This window comes from Mus musculus, chromosome 12 (genome assembly GCF_000001635.26).
Source record: "Mus musculus strain C57BL/6J chromosome 12, GRCm38.p6 C57BL/6J".
NCBI lineage: Eukaryota > Metazoa > Chordata > Mammalia > Rodentia > Muridae > Mus > Mus musculus.
In genome coordinates, this window is record NC_000078.6 from 109,433,011 (window position 1) to 109,450,566 (window position 17,556).

Consider the following 17,556-nt stretch of genomic DNA (forward strand, 5'->3'; position numbering starts at 1 on the left):
CACTGGTGAGAAGACAGTGAGCTGCTCACTCCGTGTGTGTGTGTGTGTGTGTGTGTGTGTGTGTGTGTGTGTGTGTGTGTTGTGTGTGTAGGTCAGAGAACAATCTCAGGGATACTGGGACTCACCAAGTAAGCTAGGCTGGTTGAGCAGAGCTCCAGGGATCCTTCTGTCTCTGACTCTCCAGTGCTGGGATGTAAGTACACGATACCATGCCATACCAGTTTTTAAAAAGATCAAGTAGACCCTGGGGATTGAACATGGGTTCTTATGCTTGTAGCTTAAGGACTTTACCCACTAAGCTATTTTGTGAAGCTTCTCCGTTCTTAAAGTTGAGGAATCTGGAATCAGAGAAACCAATGGAGTCCCAAGGAAAGACACCTATCTTCTCTGCTCAGTGTCCAGCTCTGGGAAACCTATTGGCTTAGCTGAGTTGACTTATATGGCAGTAAGGAATGTAGTACATCTCTGTGGAGGCAGAGGTCACAACAGAGAGGGGGGAATGGACTGAAGACCCTGGAGGAATCCTATGTACACATTGGGGTCGAGATGGGCTTTTTTCCCTCCTTGGCAGATAACTCTATAGTCCTGTAGCTGTGGGCTTTAGTATAGGTCCACAACTGTAAGCTGTCCTGTGCATCTATGAGAAAGACCTTCAACCTCTCTGAGCCTTCCAGGGATGAACCCAGCACAGGGATCCTGGAAGTTAGGTAGTCACAGAGGAGATGTAATGACAGACCAGTCTTGGTCCAGGTAGGCAAACCCAACATCCTGGCACTGACCCCAGATGAAGGGCAGAAAAGCTGTGGGGGACAAACAGGTTGAATAGTGTGGATATAAGCAGGGTTTAAATATCAGAACCATGTCCATTGGGGGTCTTATTCCTTACAGTGGGGACCCACATGGATGCACTTTCAAGGAAGCACGGAGTTTCTGGGCTCCTGAGGAACACCCCATCCTCCTGGGGGTCTCTGGTTCTCTAAGGGAGAGGAGGAGGTGAAGGCTGAGGCAAATGGAGACAGAGCCATCAGGGCCGTCAGGACTACATGAAGGATTCAAGGAACAGATATAAGGCTGGTGACAGAATTGCTTTCCTTTTATGAAAAAAAAATGAGGCATAAGGAAATGACTCATAGCCAAGAGGGTCCTTCCATGCAAGCCTCCCACTGACAAAGAGAGACTGTTTGTCAGGAAGTGCTAAGCAGGTGGATGGATGTTAGGACAGAGGCAGTGAGAGGAACATGGAAAGATAGCCAGAGAGGGTGAACTTGGCCAAGACAGAAAAAATCTGAAGGGATTCATGTTTAGGAAAGGGAGCATGTGCGTTTTGTGCAAGGGCCAGAGCTGTTGTGGCTGGAAGAGTGTCTGAGGAGCAATGGTGGTCAGGTTGCCAGGAGAAGAAGGTGAGGTTGGACCAGAAGGACATTGCTAACCACCAGCCTGGCTTTGACCCATTTCTCCTGCATGAGAGGATCCCGGAGGCCAACTGCAGTGTCTCCATGATCCTGGAAAGAGCTGCTGCAGGCTCAGATTGGCCGGGGGAGACACAGAAAGAATGTGATAGATCCTGGACATGGTTTGAAAATAAACCCAAGGGCTGTGCTGGGGAGTTGGAAATAGGTGCAGGATAGTGACGGGGTGTGGGATGCTTGTGAGAGGAGCCGTGGAGGTGGCTTTGTGTCAGGGCCAGCCTCTGGGTAAGTCCTGGCAGGGACAAGGCCTGGCTGCTCTCAGCTCCCTGAGTGATGGTGGCTCTCCTAGTCTTACTCAGTCTTCCAATGTCCCCCCAAACAAGAGGCATAGCCAGGCTGGGGAACAGTGAAAGGCATCCCAGCTGAGGTAAAGAAGGACAGGGTCCCCTTATAGGTGCCTGAGGTCCAAATCCACAGCCAGGTACAGTGTGCCCTGTTTAGACTGGGGGCTCATGAAGTTTGAGATGGTGCCTGCCCATGGCTGTGCACACACACACACACACACACACACACACACATACAATCTATTATCTTATATAGATAAATCTGGCATTTGAAAAAATAGGGAATGTGTCTGAACTATGAGAAAAGCACCAGTCAGCAGAGAAGCCCCAGCAGGGATGCATTTTCTCATGACAGTTCAGGGACTTCGGGCTGGAGCGTCAGATAGCCTGGAGGTTCAGAGTACTTACTGCTCTTGTCAGAGGACCTGAGTTTGGTTCCCAGCACCACATGGCAGCTCACAGCTATATTAGCACTGTTTTTCTGGCCTCTTCGGGGACCTGCACTCACATGCACACTCACACTCATACACACAATTAGAAATAAAACAGATCCTAGTTTTCATCTTTTGAGGCCGGGTCTTGATATATATATATAGCTCGGGTTGGTTATGAATTCTTGGCAATTTTTCTGGCTTAGCCTTCTTTGTTCTGTGACCACGGGAGTATGATGCTATACCTGCCTTTAAAAGTACAATTTGTGGGGCTGGAGAGATGGCTCAGTGGTTAGGAGCACCGACTGGTCTTCCAGAGGTCCAGAGTTCAAATCCCAGCTACCACATGGTGGCTCACAACCATCTATAATGGAATCTCATGCTCTCTTCTGGTGTGTCTGAAGACAGCTACAGTGTACAGTGTACTCATATACATAAAATATGTCCTTTTCTTTTTTTTTTTTTTTTTTTTTGGTTTTTCAAGACAGGGTTTCTCTATGTAACCTTGGCTGTCCTGGGACTCACTCTGTAGGCCAGGCTGGCTTCGAACTCAGAAATCCTCCTGCCTCTGCCTCCCGAGTGCTGGGATTAAAGGTGTGCACCACCACGCCTGGCTCATAAGTCTTTTTAAAGACAAAAATAAAATATAATTTTAAGTCCCACATGTCTCGAATAAAAGGCCAACCCCACTCAGTCTGGGCTCTGAGGTGGTCCACAGTTGGGCATCTGGGAAGTCACAGGGAAGGTCCTCCCAGAGAGCTGTGGGATGGCCCAGTGCCAGACTGCAGCCACAGTCCTCTGATCCCAAGGAGGCCAACTCTTGAAGGGTCCCAGTGTGTGATTTTCTCGTCTCTCAGTCTTCTGCCCTCTCTGATTTTTCTTTAAATAGCACAACAGCAGCAAAGCCAACCAGTTACTTCTCATTTTAAATTCTCACTCTGTCTCCAAATCCCAGCTGAAAGGCAAACTCCCTGGCCAGAGCACTCAGTCTCCACTCAAAGGCAACCCCCAGCCTTCACACGCTCCCTTCTGCCCCTATGCTGGACCCAGAGGGCCACGCACGGGAAATAGAAGGGATCATCTCCGGGCTTTGTAGATATGGCTGCAGCAGCAGAAGACATAAAGAGAGACTCAGGATCCTTCTCTGTCCTGTTCTCCACAACCACACCTGGCCCAGAGACACCCCTCCCCCCAGATTCCCACAGGTCAGTTACTGGCCCAGGCCTCTGGGTGGCACTACCAGTCCTAGGCTGGAGCAGTCCCTGCCTTGCCCCGCCCCGCCCTTTCCACACCTCTCGGGACTCTTCTCATATATCCCCCTGGGGTGGCAGCCAGGACCAGGCTTCCAGGAAGGGGAGAGCCCAAAATATCTCTTCTGTCCTGTTCAAAGTAGCCCCACGGCAGGCTGAGACCGATGTACATCCCACGTTCCCTAATTGGGGGTGGACGGGACAGAGGACCACTCTGGGAAAAGGCCCTTGTTTGTACAAGGAAGGGCCAAAGGTCTCAGATCCGTGTCACCGCAGAGTCTGTGTGAAAGTGGCGCTGGCCTTCAGAGAACCACATTAGGGAGAGCTTTATGTTTGTATAGGGAAGGACAAAGGTCTGGGAACGATGTTACCACAAGAGCTGAGCAAAGTGAGACTGTCCTTCACACATCGGGGTGGGCAGTGTGGGTGAAGAAGCCACTGGAGGAAGCAGGGCTTCGTTCTTTCCATGTTCACACAGAGAAACAGCCCCTGCCTGGGCCTCTGGCTCCCTTCCGCATCCTCACACACCCCTGAACGGGCCTCTTCTGTGCGCCCCTCCTGCTGAGGGGATGTAGAAGACCTTCACCGCCCTGACACCAGGGAGCCATTTGGCCAAGCCTGGCTGTACGGATGGGAAACTGTATGGAACAGGCCGTAGTCTGGACTGTGTCTCACGTAGCTGTCTGTTCTGCTCCCATGAGGGGTGAGAGCATCCAGCCACCTGGCTGCGTTTGCTGGGAACGGACGTCAGGAGCAGTGACTGGAAGGCAGGGGGCCTAGTTGGGGAGGGAGGAACTCTGCAGGCTTGAGGCACCTTCCACCCCATATGACTGCCCAAAAAAAATACCTTGCTCGGGAGAACAAGGACCCCTCTCACATCCCCCACGTTTTAGACGGCCCATTACCACAGTTACAGACTCCTGGCTGTCTTTGGGTCCCCTCTCCTCATACACAGCTGACTCTGCCAGCTTCCTCTGCCCGGCCCCCACACTGCCAAGGCTGATAGGATTGGGCCACGGGGAGGAGTGAACCCCCAGAACTATCCGTCAGAATGCCTGGACAATCAATGCCTGGGAACGTCTGTGCTTCCAAAAATTTGTTATCGGTCTTCCTCTTGGGCCTCCTGAGCAGCCTGTATTGAGGAAGTTTGGAACAAGCAGTATGGTTCCTGGGACATGAGTTATGACAAGCCTGTGGCTTCGTGACTGGAAGGACTGGGGCCCTGGAGGGATTTATCACTCTGAAGAGAACCTTCAGAGGGCTTCATTAGGCTGAAAACGATAATGAATAGGCTCCCCTTGCCTGCATTCATTCACAACGGCTCTCCTCTTATCTGTTCCCTACAGGAGCCACTCTCTGAGGAAATGCAGACATCCCGGGGATGAACTGGTAACTGCTGCAGAGTAGGCGCCTTCCAGCCCTCTTCCTCCTCCACGTTGGCGAGGCGAGGCCAGGAGACCCGCCGGCAGGGGGCGCAGCCAGCTCGCCGAGAGCAGGGGCGCTAGGCGGGGCAGGTGTGCTGCCCGGGGAGCCAGCGGGACCCAGGGTGGTAGAAAAGTTGAGGCACGCAAAGGGGGAGTAGGGCGAGCCTTCTGGGGCCTTCAGGCCTGCACTGCCTTCCAGATAACCACATCCGGCCATGTATGGATATAAGCCAGATGCCGCCATCTCCCCCACTCTGTTTCTTTTTCTTTTAGAAGTGGTTTAAAGAGTAACACTGACTCTCTTCCGCACGACACTTTAAGGAGTGAATCCTCCTTCCACCCCAGTCCCCGCCCACTCAGCAGAGGTGAATGCAGTAACAGTTTCTTGTGTGATCTTCCTGAAACATCTATGTCTGTGTAAACATATACATAGAAAAGTGGATCTGGTACGTTCCCTTTCACACTACATAAATGAGTTCATTATATACACACTGTTCTGTCTGGAGCCTTTCTTTCTTTCTTTCTTTCTTTCTTTCTTTCTTTCTTTCTTTCTTTCTTTCTTTCTTTCTTTCTTTTTTTTTTTAAATCTTACCACTACTCATCTTGGGGATATGTGAATGTATTTTCCCTGTCTGTGTTAAACGGAACAGACGCAGGAGTGGGAGGGGGACTTGCTAAGGAGGAGAACTGCCTTTAAACTTCTACTTCTGTGTCTCTCCTCTATCTTCCCTACTCCAGCCACGCCCCACAGCACCCCACTCCTCTTCCTCTACCCCATCTCTGCCCCTTGGCCTTTCAGCTGTCGCCATGCCCTTCTTCCACCATGGCTGCCACGGTGACCGCTGGGGCTTCTTAAGGCTCTGACCTTGTAGCTTCACTTCTTGGAACCTGCCTGAGCTTTTCCTGTGGCAATGCCCAGTAAGGTCATGTTGGGGACCCCTCCAAGCTTCACCTCCTTAGGGACAGCTGCTCCCCTCACTCTTCTGAGACTCAGCTCCCAAAATAGCCAGGCGCCCGGGTGCCTGGCCTGCCCTGGCTGGGCTTCCTCCTGTTGCCGGGAAGACCTCCCCCTCCCCTGAATTGGCACACTCCTTTGAACCTATCAAGGCCCATCTCTACCTCCACTGGGATGTCTTCCAAAGGCCCTGCTGGGGCCTAGTGGCTCTCCTGGGGCCCAGCTAGAGTAGCTCACACAGTCTGACCTGACCTGCGTACTCTGTCCGTCTCGGGGCTGTTGCCCAGGGCTGGGGACTCTACTTCAGTTGTTGTGGCCTGTTCTTCCCCGCATACATTTTCCTTCCACTAGGCATGTAGCAGACTAGAATGTGCTTACAAGGTCTGCTCCACGTTGCTCCCACTTCAAAGGCCCAGTAACAAGGTTAGAGAGGGGCCAAGAAGGGTGTCCAGCGTGCTAGTGTCTATCTATGTTTCCTTAGCTCTGAGACATGAAACTCTAGACACGATCCTCTTTTCAAAACTCTTGTTTCTTCCTCCAATATGGGAGCTGAAGTCCACACTCAGGCTATCAGTTCAGACACTCTTTAGAGCCTTCCAGACTTGCCAGTGGCATTCCCAGTGCTGAGCAGTGGCTTTACCAGCGAGCATGCCAAATGAGCTCTATTCTTCTCTAGGCTCTGCATAAACGGCCAAGCTGGAACTTGTTGGGATCTTTTGTCCAGGCCAGACTCTACAGGACACACTTGTGTCCTGACAAGTGGCAGAAGTGAACAAGTAAACAACAGGGATTGAATTCTGGGGCGGAGGCAAGTGGCCACATGGGACATGAGCCTCTCAGTGTCTGGGGCAGCACAGGAGGAAGACCCCAGGGAAGACAAGAAGGGACAGAGGGACATCTGACCTTGCCCTAGTGGACACCAGTTTACGGTGGGCTTTATTGTAACTGTCTCCAAGGTCAGAGGAGATATTAAGGCTCTGGGCAGGAGTGCAGAATTGTGCCAGGCCCAACACTGGGATCCACAGGCTCCTTCTCCACTCGCCCATGGACTCCTATGGCCAGTTCCCAGGTTGACACTCCCGGACCCTCTTTGAATTTGTTCCATGGATGATGCTGTTGATCCCACGGTCAGATCTGTCCTCTGTGCTGGTTTGCCCTGCCTTCCTAGTATGGCTATCAAGAGCTTCTCAGTGTCCTTTCTGAGAGAGAGCCACCACAGATGTTTCCACAAAGTCGGGGCCAGGGAACACACGGATGCCCCCATCTGTGTCTGCAAAGCCCTCCCTGCCTGCTCTGTCTCGACAAGTGGGGGTTGGGGGCTGAGAGACCTGGGGGGGAGGGGAGACAGGCAGATGTGGAACCTGGGAACACGGCCAAGGCTTTGTTCCGGACAGTCTTCTCTATCATAAGCAGAACTAAGGAGCAGACAGGAGCAGAGAAGCTCCGAGATAATTTGGGGCTCCAGGGTACCCACAAGCAACCCACTAGCCAATCATGGTCAGGACATCCCAAGCAGGTGGCCTGGCTGCCCCCACCCTTGAGAGAGGCTCTGTCACCCTGAGGCTCAATGGCTACATTCCATGGTTGTAATAAGGACAATTTGGGCAGGTAGTGGTAACATACTCCCTTGTCCTTCTGTTTCAGGCTCTCCCTGTGGCCCACCCTCCCCCAACCCTTTCGAGGGGCTATGGGCATATAGTGCCTTAGCCTCCTCTTTCAGAGATCCATGGAATGAATATGTGACAACTGTTCAATCAAAGTCCTCGAAACTGAGTACTGGGGTGCCTGACTACAAATGGGAAGTCAAGTGGCTATGGAGTCCTTGGAGTGGGAGGCAGACAGTTGTGGCACCCTTCAGATCACATGGAAAGGGTGACCACCTCCTTCAGTTTCTCGGCAACCCAATCCTGCCTGAGGAAGAGCAGTATTTAAACACCCACTGTTGCTCTCTGGGCCAATCTGTAGCTTTACTCTAGGAACCTCCCCAGTGAAAGAGAGAGTCTCATTTTCCCTAAGGAACAGCCAGGATTGTGTCTGTAGCCTTGGCAGGATAAGGACAGGGAGGTGACAGATCCTGTCTAGACCTGGCCATGATGGTAGAAGATCTGTCAATAAAGAGTTGTGCCCCCCCCACACACACTCTTCTTAGATGAGGGGAGAATAGAGGCATTGCTTCTTCTCATAGTCAGCCCAGACAGGAGGATAGGGATGGATAGACAAACAGACTGTCTGCCCAAGGTCCTTGGTGAAGGAAGCATTGGGGAAGAACAAGGGTCTTATGGGACTAGGAGATGGAAGGCATGAGCAAGCAGGTGGTATTTAGGGGCATAGGTAGAGACAGGACAGTCCCTGCAAGATCCCCAATGTGTGGCAGAGCCAAGTACATATGGAGGGGACCCTCTGGAGGGCATGCAGCGGGGTCTGGGATGAAGTTGGGCTACAGAAAAGCATAGAAGTCTCTAATACAGCTGCCAGGGGCCACGAAGTTCCTGGCTCCCTGGCCCTGCCACCCATCTGTCCCAACTCTGCAACTTCAGTGGCCACAGGAAGCACAGGCCTTCCCTGGCCTCAGAACCAGTCATGAGGTTTTTTTTCCTCAGAGTAGTGTTGTAGTTGAATCCCTTAACTGTCGGTTACTGCTCCCCACACAGACAGTTTATTAAAAACTGGGCCAAGTTAAAAATACTGGCATCGAGGAAGTACAGGCACCCCAAACTACCAGAAAGCCGCAGCTCCTCCCAGGGGAATCCCTGCCCACGGCCTGTGTGTAGCCCAGCTGGCAGGCAACCTGCCAGCTCCACGGAAGGGGACAGAACAGCCCCTCCCAGCTGCTCCAGCTCTGTTCTGCCTGAACTGAACACCAGCCTGGGACCAGGCCCGGCACCCCTGGGTGCTAAAGAGGTCTGGACTGGGGCCAGATGGAACCCCTCCCCACCTTGAAGTGAAGGCAGGGTTAAACACATTCACATACCCACCCGCCACCCATTTCTTAGCACTGAGATCCACTCCAGGGATAAGGAACAGGACTCTGTAGAGAAGTCCCTAGAAGGGGGTCCTGTCTGGCATGGGAGGGACTGAGGGGTAGCTACCAGATGAGACTCTCTGGTAGCCCCAAAAAGACCCCTTTGATGGTCACAACAAGAGAGATATACCTTTCCTGTAGAGTGAGTATTCTCCCTAGCTCTCCGCCCACACATTACACACTAAATCAACAAATGCTCTCTGGGCCCCAACGGTGTGTCCAGGATACAGATGAGAACCGGGCACCAGCTAGATCTTTCAGAGGCTCTGGATACTTCCCAGTGCGCAAAGTGGCTCACTAGCCTCCGAGGCAGAGCGTGACAAACGCCAGGTTCTGTGTAAATAAAATCAATGCGAAACCACTTTGAAAGTTAAAAGCACAATTAACGCCCAAGTGTGCCTACTACAAGGCCAGTGGCAGAGAGTATCCAACAGGCTGGGCTCCGCAGCATGGCTGTTCTCTTTGCCAGTGGCACCAGAGGACAGATGGAAGGGGCTCACGGTACATTGACTCACTGCCCGTGTCGTTCCCCCCCACCCCCAGCCCCTCCTCACCCCTGCAAATGCTGCAGACTCAATTAAAGAGCTCGTGGAAGTGTCGGTTCAAATCCTAGTCTCCCTAACTCGCCAGAAACTCTCAGAGGAGCAGGCTGCATTTGCCTCATTCAATTAATCATGTAGGTGCTGGATCATCACCTGCAGCCTCTTCAGCCCACAAACACCCTTGGGTCCCTCTTACAGTTAAGTGAAGGCCTAGGCTCCCACGCACGCACTCACTTAGACATTAAACTGTGCATAGTCTCTGCATCCTGGAGCCCTTGGCTACCTGTCTCCATCTTTTGCTTTTTTCCCTGTGGCCACAGTTGGTCCTCTCCTTTTCTGCATCTCCCTACAGTCCCAATCACACAGCGTCTATGTTTTCATTTTCTTAATCGATGTCCCTACGACATTGGGGACCTACGAGGAGTGCCTCCTTCACTCTCTCTGGGTGTCTGGAGTCCCGTTGGGTTTTTTTGGTTTGTTTGTTTGTTTGTTTGTTTGTTTGTTTTTTCATGAAAAGGATTGAAGAAGGGTGCTTAGGGACACCAGGCAAGGAGCCAGTCGTATGAGCGGCTGACACTTGGCCAAAACGGAGACTGGAACACAGTCGTTAAGGGCACTTGATGCTTTTGCAGTTCTTGGTTCAGTTCCCAGCACCCGTGTGGTGGTTCAAGATCCAACACCTTTTTTTTTTTTCCCTGTCCTCCTTGGGCACCAGGCTCTTATGTGGTGAACACATATGCACACTTAGGAATAACACAAAACCCAGGAAAGTCCCGTGGGCTTCTCTAACTTGCAAAGCCTCCACCCCTGACCCTTTGTGTCTAGACCTGGTGAACTTGGCCATCACCTGGGATGGAGGTCAGATCCTGTGAGCTGGAGCTTCCTCCACTGAAGCACATAGCTTCTCTACTAGCTTTGAGTTTCCAGCCCAGGTACTGATACCCCCTAGGCCTGTAGGGTAACTGGGCCTGCTGTCATCTGTCTGTTTTTTTTTTTTCACCTCACCCACTTTGCTGTAAATAGTCTCTCTAATAAGCTCTCTCTGATCTCACCATCTTGCATGAACCATCTGTCTTGTGCTGAGCCCTGCCTGGGAGGCCCTGATTCACACAGACCTCCCCAGTCTTGCCTCTTAGCTCACAGGGTCTGTTAACTCTCGCTGTCAAGCAGGGAGATTGGGCCCGGATCTCCAGAAGTGGATGCTGGCCTGTAGAGTCCATTTTAGATCCTAGGTGCTGGTTCTAGAGGCCTTGGGTCCAGGTCTTGGCTGGTAGGTTGCCGACTTGATTTGTTATCAGACTTTCCACAGTGCTCTCTCACCCTGCCAGCAGCGGAGTATTTTGTCAGAGGCCAGACTCCTTGAAAAAGTGCTCATCAGAGGCCAGAGGCTTCACATTCACTGAAAAGCAACCCCCTCCAGCTCCCCCCCCCCATCTCATGACCCCCATGCCCTTGCTGGCTTCCTGTTCCTTGGCCTGTACCAAATCTTAAAGATGCTGTCAACAAGAAAACAAACCAAGCAAACCCAGACAGTGTGGAGATGGGGCGCCCACATGCCACACCAGGATGAGGGAGAGGGAAGGTCAGGGGTTGGGTCTTGTTGCTGCCCCTCAGGCTGGGAGTCAGAATGGAGTAAAATACAGTTGGAAATAATTGGCCCGTTACAGGGAGGTAACGAAAAGCCGTTGAAAAGAAACTTACGGAGGAATCAATGTAAGGCTGAAGGCAACTCTTCCTAGTGAAGAGAAGCTCACTTGCTTAAAGGACAGCTTCTGAGGGGCCCTGTCTCCCCAAGCAAGCCCAGGACTTCCCTATTGATTCTTTCATAAGACGTTGCAATTCGATTCCACACAAACTTAACGAGAACCTACTGTGCACTAAATTCATAGCTTGGAGCCCCGAGAAAGCTAATTTTCCTCCTAAGTCTGGCTCATCTGTGGGAGAGCTAAGGGAGACTTCACTGCTCTGCGGCAAAGCCTCTCTGATCCTTGCTTGCTATCATGGTGGTGAAAGGGGTCAGGCAGGTCATGGCCAGAATGAGGCTTAGAAATGGGGTTAGTATCTGGGATGCCAGTAGGTCTCAGACTTGGGACAGGCTTTAGATAATGAGGAGGACAGGGGGGAATCAAAGTTGAGTTCCAAGGTAGGAAAAAGAGAGAAAGGAAATAAGCCATTGTGTATGTGTGCTTGAGTGTGTGTGTGTGTGTGTATGCATGTGTGCGTGTATGCCTGTGTGTGTGTGCATGCGTGTATGTGTGTACCTATGTGTATGTGTGTGCCTGTGGGTGTGTTGGTGCATGTGCGTGTGTGCCTGTGTGCCTGTATGTATGTACACGCAAGTACATGTGTGTGCACGCGTGTGTGTGTGTATGCCTGTATGTGCATGCATGCATGTGTGTGTGCATGAGTGTGCATGCATGCATGTGTGTGCCTGTGTATGTGTTCGTAAGTGTGTGTGTGTGTGTGCCTGTGTGTGTGTACGTGATCAACCCAAAGCTTGACACTGAAGTAATAATGGCAAGGAAGGACTACTCAATCCCAACTCTGACCCTTCTCCTTGTTTCTAGTCTCTGGGCTTGTTACTGTACACGGGGGTGTCGCTGTGCATGTGTGGAGTACACCTGACACGAGTAAATACTCTCCTTACACCATCTGTGTCTCTGAAACTGAACCCAGGTATTCAGACTTGGTGGCAAGCATCCTTGCTCGCTGAGCCATGTCGCCAGCCCCTCGGAGCTTTTTGATCAGTTTTGGCTTGTTTGTTTTAGATTTTTGTGGTTTAGACAGTCTCATTACGTAGCCCAGACTGGCCTCAAACTCTGTCTCCTGTGCTAGGGTTAAAGCTGTGTCATACATACCACACCCTGCTTTTTTTTTTTTTTAACAAAGCCTTACAACCTTGAGGGTTCCTGGGGGACTCTTTGAAATAAGCCTCTACAGTCTTCCTAACAGGGCTTCACTCCCAAACATTCTAGTCCTACTCTGTCCAGTCCTTGCTGTGTGACCAGCAGAGAATCACTTGCCCTCTCTGAGCTGTGCCTCTATTATGTGACTAAGTGGGGAATGACAGAGCTGGAAGCTAAGAGGGAGAGACATTTCTATGCCTGGATCACATTAAAGATCATCAAAAGTTTGGGTTTGGGTTCTAAGCCACCCAGTGTGTGCATGAGGTAGGGGGTGGGTCAGCTCACGATAGCACCCCCTTGTCCTCCTTGTCCTGTCACTGGTTGTATAGCCTGACTGCAGACTTGCTAGGTAGGGCCTCCCGGAGGTGCAGAGCGTCACCATAGGAACGGTTCGCTCACATGCAGAGAGAGCGGTTCAGAGGAACCAGGCGCTTGGTGGAGGGAGGCAGTGGGGGGGGGGGGGGCTCTGGATGTGGTCTGACTGCTACTCACATTCCCAGTACAAGATCTGGGGGCCTCTGTTGCGATGTAACTAGGTGGGAAGAGTCTTGCAACCTAGGGGACCCTCCTGGAAGGCCAATTGGGGAGGTCAGCCACCCCTGGGAAGTAGAGGGCTGCTGTCGGAGAGGGACCTGCTGCTGGGACCAGTTGCTAGGACACGGGATCTTTCTGAGGGGCCCATGGTAACCCTCCGAGAACACGTTGTGCCTCATTCATTTATTCATTAATTCACTTAATCCGCAACCAGCTCACGAGCAGGGCTGCAGGCCACCAGCCGCGAGGTACAAGGAGGAACAAGATGTCTCTGGTCCTGCTGAGGTCAGGCACATGTGCACAATCCATTAACACCGGAGCGAGAAGATGTGTTCTGGCCAGTGATGAGGCCCAGGGAGCAGGCCACAGACAGGCTCGCTACAGGTCCAGAGTGAGAACTACAGGAGAGGGGGCGGTGCGGCGCAGCTCCGGCACCTCTAGTGGGCAAGCTGGCTTGTGCTTCTCTCCTTTTCTTAGGGACAAGGTGATAGCCTTCTCCAGTCGAGAGATTCTCAAGTCTGTCCTGGACTCAAAAGAGCACACTGAAAACATTTTTTTAATACAATGGAATGAAAATGGAAATGTTTCCTTACAAAACTGAAAGAGAAAAGAAATCTTCGATTCGTTCCTCGAGAGCAATGTTTTCACAGCCTTAAACTTGACAGAGCTTCCTGCCAACAGCTGGGGGGGGGGGGGGAGGGCAAACCACCACACAGCACTCTCTTTTACAGATGGTGGAGAGCCAGCGAGAAGTTCTGCTTCTCCCGCAGCCCCCCCCTTGCCCCGCCCCCTAAGAACTGATCTGGGGCCAGCCAGGAGGATCCTCCTTGCTCAGGCTCCAGGTTTGAAAGGAGGACTTTCTGGTGACTAAAAGCAGTCTCTGATCTGGTGTCCTTGGCCTTTGTGGTCACTCGTTCTCCCCCAACCGAGGTGGGTGGTTCTTCACTGGACGAGGATGGACGTCTTGGATTTATTTCCAAGGCTTCTGATCAAGTCTGGGTGCGATACTGCTGCCACTACCGTCATCATTTCTGTAGTCTTGGTCAAACGACTCTGTGATAAGAGGATTCTGATTCTGAAGCCATTGTTTGCCAAATTAGGACAGATTTTAGATCCAAATATGGAAGCTTTTGCACTGCACTACAGCCTCGGGGGTTTTTTTGCTCCTTTCTTTTTTGTTTTGTTTTGTTTTGTTTTTCCCGAATTTTAATCCTGCAGGACAAACTAACTAAACCTCTACACTTTGTTGCTAGCTTGTTACAAGGGCTCACCATGGTGCCTCAGACCTTTGGGCTTGTGTTAACCTCCCGCCTCAGTCTCCTCCTATATGTTTTCTTTGCTTTGATTTCAGTTTTAGTCATGTGCACGGATGTTCGGTTTGCTCATGTAAGTATGGGTGCTCTCAGAGCTCAGAAAAGGATGTTTGGCATTGGGTCCCCAGAGCTGGAGATGCAGATGATTGTAAGCTGCTCAGCATAGTTGCTGGGAACTAAACTTGGGTCCTCTGGAAGAGCATGAGAACTCTCAACTACTTCGAATCTCTCTATCCCCATCCTGAGCTCTTGGGATCATAGTCATGCCATATTCAGCTCTTATCTCACAGTCTAGCAGCTGCACAGGAACACACATGCGCAAGTCTCACTCACACCATTCCCCAAATGTACGCCCTGAAGACCGTCCCCACAGAAACATCACTTGGAGAACTCCTATGCATCCTGCTCAGCCCAAGTCTATAAGCCCCTTCCCCAGCCTGCACTGGTTTGGACACATAACAGAGCCCCTTTCCCTTCCTGGGCACACAGTAGGTTTTTTGTTTTTTGTTTTTTCTAATTTTGAAGAGATAGATGGATATTTTTGTTTGTTTGTTTTTTGGTTTTTTTTGTTCTGTTTTGTTTTGTTTTGTATTTCGAGACAGGGTTTCTCTGTGTAGCCCTGGCTGTCCTGGAACTCATTTTGCAGACCAGGCTGGCCTCGAACTCAGAAATCCGCCTGCCTCTGCCTCCCAAGTGCTGGGATTAAAGGTGTGCACCACCACCACCCGGCTGGATATTGTTTTTAAGGAGGAGAGCCACTCACTGTTTTATTGGAAACTAACTTCTGAGAATTTGTGATATGTGGAGAATTATTGTAGTCTTGGTCAATGCTTATAATGGCAGCTACATGACAAAAAGACTCCTCATTCTTTTGAATGCCCTCCCTCCTGGTTGGAGGGTGAATTTACCTTGGGAGTAAAGAGTCACTTAACATTCTTAGAGACCCCCAGCGCGGCTCCCTACCGTGGAATGACTCACTGGTGCCCTTTAAGAGGATAATTTGGTTGATGCAAATGACATAAACTTAATATTCATGTAGACTGTGCCTTTGAAGAAATAGAGAGGTCTAGGTTTTTAATCCTCTCACTGATGGATAAAGGAAAACTAGTGTCTGGAGAGAGGGGAAGACCCTGCCCCAACCTGCGCTACATGTGGAACCCAGACCAATGTGTCTCAAGCTTGCCAAAACTGCGTCAAGAGCCTGGTCTCCCGCATTACAGGCAGACCCACATGAGAGCTTGGGACTATGGGGGATTTGTGCTCCGGCTGCCTTCAGAAGGCCTTAGTGTGGCTAGGAGTGGTCTTGATGCACCTCTCTGGCCCCACACCTCAGACTCAGGAAAGGCTTGCATTTCTGAGGCCACGGGCCACGTTCCCGGTCCTCTACATGCAAAGATTCACTTGAGAAAATTCACTTGAGAGTGAAGAGCCTTTTCTCAGCTTGAACCTGAAACAGAACAGTCATGTTCTCAGGCCTAAATGTGCCCTGTGTGCCTCTCATTTCCCCGGTCTTCCGCCTCTGGTCGGCCCCTCCGTGGTAGAGGGAAGGGGTGAGGGGATTTCTGTCTCTGGCCTTTGCCTGAAGAGTCTTGCAGCACTCAGGAGTGCTGAGTCACTCCTCCCACCCTAAGAGAGAGCAGGGCTTTGGAGGTACACCGAGGTGGTCCCGTTCTCGCTTGGACACATTCTTGCTTGGCCCCGAGGTTGGCCCTCCGAGCAGTGAGCCGAGGCTTCCATGTCAGTAGGCCATGGTTTGTTCCATTCTGTGGTCATCGGCAAAACCCTGGAGCCTCGGGTTGCAACCCCACAGCTCCAAGCTCCCAGGAAGCTCTGGTGAACCTGAAACCCACTATACCAGAACAGAAAGAAAGCGATCTTGGGGAGTAAGAAGAGGCCGTTGTGATTAGCATTTGGTGGGGCCAGGGCTCCAGACCTAACATAGGCCTGAGTCTCTGAGCTCTTAGTTAGACCCAGTCTTGGGGGAAAAAAAAAAAAAAAGAAAAGAAAAGAAAAGTGGAAGGAAGGAAGGGGGAGGGGGCAGTGTCCTTGCACAGATGGAAAATGGAGAATGTCAGCTTTAGAGAGAGCAATAAAAGCACCCCCCGACCCCACCCCCGCCCACCCTCCACCCTGAGAATCTCGACAGGCCTCAGTTTACTTATCTGTAGTCTTTCCCAGGACTCATCAGCAGAGAATCTGACACCTCCCCAACCCACAGTCCAGCCTAGGCAGAAACAAAGCTTCAAGGCTCAGAGATTCTCAATAGGGGTGTGGAGCAAGATGTCAACCTGGGGTTAACCCCCTCCCCTTCCCCCCTCCCCACGACCAGCTGGCCTAACCCGCTTCTGCAGACCAAGGCTGGCTTGTCTGAGAGGCCCATCAGCTCCACCCCATTGAGCTTCCCTGACCAGCAATTCTGTATTTAATCAAGGGCCAAGTGGTCTGCAGAAGGCTGGAGGCAACTATAGGGTCTGGAGAGGGAGGATGGGAGAGGGGAGCCGGGTACTGGAAATGGGCCAGAGACAGCATTTTTTGGATTCTTTCAGCAAACTTTGACCCATAGCCAGGGCATCTCTTTTGCAAGGCAGAATCCCCGTTGCTTTCCTCTCCTGCCTGCAAGAGAGCCTGGAAGTTACAGAGTCCTTGGTTTGGCCAGAGAGAAGCAGCCTAGTTCCGAGGCAGCCTAGACTTTTCCTGCGACGCCCCCTCCCCCCACCCCTCAGCAGATTCAGTCTCTGCTACCTGTGTAGGGCCCCTGCTACCGCCGGCCACCGTGACAGTTGGGCGGTGCTTTTGCCATAGGGGGCTACCGGCCTCACCCCTGTGAGTTCAGGGGTCTAAATGCAGACGCCAGAGAAGAGGAGGGACCGAGGGGGGGGCGGGGGAATGCTCCGATGAGCGGGGCGCGACTCCCAGCCCCCAAGATCTGCTTGGCAAACGGCAGACCGTGCCGGCTTCTCCCCCAAGGGATTGGATTGGCATTTTCTGTGCAGCCTCTGAGCCTGTGACAGTCTCCAACCTCCCCTGCCTACTGCTCCTGCCTCACTCATTTGTTCTCAGCGTATGCTCATTACAGGACGTCTTCAGCCGGCAGCGTTAACAAACGCTTTATTGAGACCAGAGCAAACACTCATAAAACTCCTGGGCTTGTGAGTCCTGAAAGAGGAAACTCCCCACCCAAAGCCACCCTGTAGGGCCTCCAAAAGAGGATTCTGTCTGCTTCCCTCACAGATCCCTCGAGCTTTCTGGCGCTCAAGTCCAACCGGGCTGTGGCTGGACCTTTTAGGCACTGGGCTTTCTGCTTACAAAATCCTGAGGTCTTTTCAGGGACAGGTGTGTGATCCCTGCTTAGAGGCATGGAAACATGGCTCAGAGACTGGGGTGCCGGGCCAGCGCCCTCTCAGCAGGCGCGGGATGGATCAGGGA